The sequence below is a fragment of the Culex quinquefasciatus genome, chromosome 3 (assembly GCF_015732765.1).
Source record: "Culex quinquefasciatus strain JHB chromosome 3, VPISU_Cqui_1.0_pri_paternal, whole genome shotgun sequence".
Taxonomy (NCBI): Eukaryota; Metazoa; Arthropoda; class Insecta; order Diptera; family Culicidae; genus Culex; species Culex quinquefasciatus.
This window is the reverse complement of record NC_051863.1, coordinates 136,039,257-136,045,256: the sequence shown is the minus strand read 5'-3', so window position 1 is coordinate 136,045,256 and position 6,000 is coordinate 136,039,257. Positions and strand designations below refer to the sequence as shown.

The window sequence follows — 6,000 nt, the reverse complement described above, 5'->3', positions numbered from 1 at the left end:
GTGAATGTATAGCCAGACAAACCGACCTGCTGCACGCGATCAAAAACAACCTTTTTAGTCACCGGCGATGTTCAGCCAGCCGGTTGTTGTTTCCTTTGAGCTTTTTTTTGTATTTTGCCTCATTTTTTCTGATTTCCTCGTCATCATATTTACCTCGATTTGTATGTGTGTGTGCGTGTATGTATGTTGATGTTTTCCGTACTGTAAATATAACAAGAGAATCAAATTGGAATGAGAGAGCGCGAGAAGTGAGAGAGCTTCAAGTTGGCTGAGCTTGAGGTTCAGTTCGAGTCGGTACCTTGGCCAAGTCACATGTTTCATAGCTGTCGGTTGCAAGTTCGCGGAGACTTCAACGAGCGTCGGTCGGTGGTTAGTTCAAAGCTCTGAAAGGGCACACGTGAAAGTGAATGGTGAGATCGCGTTCGGGAAGAAGAAGCCTGGCTTTGTCGATAGTTCGAGACGGTGACCAAAAGGGGGTTTGTGAGATATCCAGATGATTGTGGTCGATTGAGTTTGTTGTGAAGGAAATTTGATCTGAAAATACAATCTAGAAGAAGATGTAACTTATTTAATGTGGCTCAAATCTTGCTCGTCTGATTAATTAGTGTGTCAACTCGTCACGAAAAAAAGAAGCAAAAAATCACGAATCTCAATCTTAATGGAATGTCGGCGCGAACGGCGGCGGTCAGTTAATCGGCTGACCCTGAGCCGTTTTCGTGGCTTGCGAGTAGTAAAGCCGCGAGGTCGGATGGTCTATAGAGCGAGGAAGTGAGGAAGATAGAAATCAGTGAAACAAGCGGGCAAAACACGGGGAAAAAAGTGGCCTATTTTAAACCAACTCTTGTTGTGCGTGGAGAGTTGAAGAAGAGTGGTTGATAGTGTGTTGAGTTGAGAAAAGAACCGCTGTGTGTTGAGCTGAGCTGAAGACCTGCAGAGTTGATTGTGCTTCGTCAACATTACCCGTTACATAAAAGCTTCCCAAAGAGATGAAGTTCGCCAACAGCAGAGTTTTTTGTGATTTGTTGCACTCCAGGGTGTCACTCATGGTCTATTACTTGTAATTTGGGTGGTTAAATAATTTTGATTTTTTATGCATTCAACATATCTTTAGATTGAATTAAGACATTCTTAGGAAATTCGTAATAATTTTTAATAAAGCAAAAACAGGGAATTAATAGATGACATTTATGAGAAATTGTCATGATTTATCATTACAGTCCTGGAAATATAAAATTTGTTTAAAATTGTATCAACAATTGTTTCAGCATAGAACATTTACTATGAAATGCTCATCTTCATGAAACTGATATACTTTGATCAGTTAAAATGAATATTTCAAACAGTTAAAATGGACAAAATCGAAATTTTCGGATAACCAAATTAAATTTAAGAATCGGTATCATAAAATTTTAATAGACCAAATCGAATGCAACTGGTTTGACCAAAATCGATTCAGCTAATTTTAATCACATACACACACACATTTGTTCAGTTTTCGATTCTGAGTCGACAGGTATACCTGAAGGTGGGTCTACGAGCTTTCTGAGAAAAGTTCATTTTTAGAGCAGGATTATAGCCTTACCTCAGTGACGAAGGCAAAAAAACTCGAATTGTTCTATTCAGATATCAACTCGATTCGACCTTAAGCTTGTAGGACTTGTAGGAGACATCTGAGACTGATAACGCTTGGGTAAGGCAGTTTAACACATACACAGCTAAAAAAGTAGTAATCCAGCTGCGTGTAAAAGGTCTGGGTGTAAAATAAATATTGCATTATTTTATGCAATTTTATGTGATTTTACACCCTGAAATATGTAGCCCATCAGTATGGGAAACCTACTAGACCGAAATGTCAAGCTCATATATGCGGTTATCCTTACAGCTTTTCATCGATCTGATGGCCGAGCGGGCTAAGGCGCCAGACCTACTGTTGGTGCTGGGTTTGAATCCCGTCGGTTGCAACTTTTTTTGTGTTTGCAAAAAATGTACATGCAGTGTGTAATATTAAGTGTTTATTTTGACGAAGGTGATGTGCATTCGTTTGCATGCGATTTTACCATCGGATTTTTTGCTGTGTACAGTGAGTCAAATATTTGTCAAATATTTGTATTACGGAAACTCTTTTTGGTGTAAAATGACATAAAAATCGACTAAAGTACTAACTTTTATACATCAATCGACGCGGCAAAATGTCCTCTTCTAGATTTTGCCGTTGAGTTTGTAAAAATCGTTTTCTTAAAAAACACAAACATTGTTTACTGAAAAATTTTAGAAAATTAGCCCCAATAAAACTACGAACTCTGATCGATTTGATTGAATTTTTTAAGTATTTATATGTTGTTGCTGTGTCAAATACAAGTTCTTTAAGCTAGTTTGTGACAGTTTTTAACGTCTGATAACTTTAAGTAGAAAGTTTATATGAAAAGAAGGTTAAAATTTACTTTTTTATGTTTAAATTATCAAAACATTGGTTTTTGAATTGGTTCAAATTCACATTTTTAAGTAAAACTTATCAAAACATTGATTTTTGAATGTCTATTTCTAGGAAATTATTGTTTTATGTTGAAAGAGCCTCTTTTTAACAAATTTCAACAATATTTGTTTAAAAATACATTGTTTATATCTTTTTTTAACATTTTTCGACAAAAAATCTATTTCGGAACAAAACCGTAAAACAATCCGGATTGTCCCGGAGCCCGTAAAATCCCCCGAGGGAAATTTCCTGATGATCAGTTAGAGGACAAAAAACCCCACCTTTTGCCATTTGAAGCATCCAAATTTGTCTACTACAGCCCGATTACGAGTCCCTAGTCAGAGATTTGTAATGTTCACTTTTCGTGCTGTAAATTTCTGTTCCAAAATTGTCTGAGAACGTTTTGCTTGGGAAAAGTAAAAATGACAAATCTCAGACTAAGAACATAAAATAACAATAAAAAAGTAATGTTCTGATAAGTTTTACTTAAAAAAGTAAATTTTAACAATTTTGTTATATAAACTTACTAGAAAAAGTTATCAGTTATCAGGGCGAAAAAAATAAAAAAAAGGTTAAAAAAATCAATACAAGCCACAGTTTTACCATTTTCACGAAAAAAAAGTGTATTAAAATGCATTAGACACCTGTCCACTTGTTTTGCAATCATTAGTTAAGTTTCCAAAATATGTAAATATTGACGAAAACAAAATTTTGCCGAAAAGTTTTTGCGATGCTGTACATTGGAATTTCATCAAAATTCAAAATATTTTTAAGCGAGCCCCAACATGCTAAATAAGATTAGGCCGATGCAAATATTTTTTAAAGTTTTTGTCCCTCAGCTCTGACCAAAAAATTAAATAACAAGCCACTATCTCAACATTTTAATGAAAAAAAGTGTTTTAAAATGCATTTTGACGAAATTAAAAATTATAGTGCAAAAATAACTTTTTGCGGTAATGTACATCGAAAATTTTTAAAAATTCTAAATATTTTTGAATAAACCCAAACATTTTGAAAATGATTCTAAACGCAGGGGAATGCATTTTAAATTGATTTCAGCTGATTGAACATGAATTTCCATTGAAATTTCGAAGTATTTTGAGATTTTTGATTGTGTCACGTTCCCCAGAAAACCATTCCCCCGAATACCATTCCCCAGAAATCAATTCCCCAGAATGAACCATTCCCCAGAAAACCATTCCCCAGAATGTACTATTCCCCAGAAAACCATTCCCCAGAATGTACCGTTCCCCAGAAATATTTATCGTGGTGATTATACATATTTCCAAAATTTAAAAAAAAATCCAAATTTTTCAAAATTTCTGAATGTTTTCAAAATTTTTCAAATTTTCCAAATTTCCAAAATTTCCAAAATTTCAAAAATTTCCAAAATTTCCAAAATTTCCAAAATTTCCAAAATTTCCAAAATTTCCAAAATTTCCAAAATTTCCAAAATTTCCAAAATTTCCAAAATTTCCAAAATTTCCAAAATTTCCAAAATTTCCAAAATTTCCAAAATTTCCAAAATTTCCAAAATTTCCAAAATTTCAAAAAATTTCCAAAATTTCCAAAATTTCCAAAATTTCCAAAATTTCCAAAATTTCCAAAATTTCCAAAATTTCCAAAATTTCCAAAATTTCCAAAATTTCCAAAATTTCCAAAATTTCCAAAATTTCCAAAATTCCAAAATTTCCAAAATTTCCAAAATTTCCAAAATTTCAAAATTTCAAAATTTCCAAAATTTTCAAAATTCCAAAATTTCCAAATTTTCAAAATTTCAAAATTTCCAAAATTCCAAAATTTCCAAAATTTCCAAAATTTCCAAAATTTCCAAAATTTCCAAAATTTCCAAAATTTCAAAATTCAAAATTCCAAAATTTCCAAAATTTCCAAAATTTCCAAAATTTCAAAATTCCAAATTTCCAAAATTTCAAAATTTCCAAAATTTCCAAAATTCCAAAATTTCCAAAATTTCCAAATTTCCAAAATTTCCAAAATTCCAAATTTCAAAATTTCAAAATTTCCAAAATTTCCAAAATTTCCAAATTTCCAAATTTTCAAAATTTCCAAAATTCCAAAATTTTCAAAATTTCAAAATTTCCAAAATTTCCAAATTTCCAAAATTTTCAAAATTTCCAAAATTTCAAAATTTCCAAAATTTCAAAATTTCCAAAATTTCCAAAATTTCCAAAATTTCCAAAATTTCCAAAATTTCCAAAATTTCCAAAATTTCCAAAATTTCCAAAATTTCCAAAATTTCCAAAATTTCCAAAATTTTCAAAATTTCCAAAATTTCCAAAATTTCCAAAATTTCCAAAATTTCCAAAATTTCCAAAATTTCCAAAATTTCCAAAATTTCAAAAAATTCCAAAATTTACAAAATTTTCAAAATTTTCAAAATTTTCAAAGTTTTTAAAATTTCCAAAATTTCCAAAATTACCAAAATTGCCAAAATTTTCCAAATTTTTGAAAAAATTCAGAATTTCCATAATTCCAAATTTTCAAAAAAAAAAAAAAATAATCACCACGTTAACTTGTGTCAGCAGTTATTACAAGGCTAGAAAGTTTTCCTTCTTTAAAGAAAGGAAAACTTTACTGACTGATACAAGTTGAATTTTACCTTTAAAAGGGAGGAGGAGAGTTTTCCTTCTTTAAGGAAGGGAAAAAATATAGCCTTGTTATTAAAACTGCTGACACGGGTTTAATTTTCCCTTCTTTAAGTAAGAAAAATACTTGACCACTTACACAATTTGTTAAACTTGTTATCACTAGTCAAGAGAGTTTTTCCTTATGGAAACAAGAAATAATACAAGAAAAAAAAACTTTAAAGCGAAAATTCAACTTCTGTTAGCAGATATCACAAGTCAAGACAGTTTTCCCTTCTTTAAAGAAGGTGAAATTCAACTTGTGTCAGGAGACCTTAAAAGAAGGAAAAAATTATCTTGTAAGTCAAGAGAGTTTTGTTCTTCCAAAAAAAATAAATTAAATTTTTGTCACCTTAAATCAAACTTTAAATCATCATGCAAAATGAGCAATATGCCAAAGGTACAATATGTCAAATGGAATTATACCAATGACACCCATAATCATATTTTAATGTAGCAAACATTTTTCTTCTTTGCAAAACTAAAAATAGCATTCACGGAAAACAAGAAATAAAAAGAAACTACAATTTATTCGGCATTTGTATAACAAATTTAACATGACTGAAAAAGAAGGGAAAATTTCTTAGAATAATAGAACGAGTCATAAGCCGAATTAACATTTTCTGTTATTTTCTCAAGAATTGTTGTCAAAAAAAGGAAAATTTCTTGGCATGGATAAAATAACCTTGTCCAATTTTTATATTTTCCAAGAAATTTCAAACAAACTAATATTTGAAACTACTTTGATTTTTCGAGAAAGAAACTTTTCTGGGGAATGGTTTTCTGGGAAATGGTACATTCTGGGGAATAGTTTTCTGGGAAATGGTACATTCTGGGGAATGGTTTTCTGGGGAACGGTTTTCTGGGGAATGGTTTTCGGGG

General features: G+C 31.3%; 1 protein-coding gene across 5 annotated transcripts in view; it reads left to right on the top strand.

Moving 5' to 3' along the window:
- Nucleotides 1-289: 289 nt before the first annotated feature.
- Nucleotides 290-6,000, top strand: part of LOC6047503 (tumor protein D52) — a 32,779-nt gene continuing 27,068 nt past the window's right edge. For 2 of the 5 annotated variants that reach the window (XM_038264731.1, XM_038264729.1), the window contains exon 1: nt 290-410. The gene's annotated coding sequence lies outside the window, so the exon portion shown is untranslated. The remainder of the gene's footprint in view (nt 411-6,000) is intronic. The other 3 variants (XM_038264727.1, XM_038264726.1, XM_038264728.1) reach the window with 2 other exon arrangements.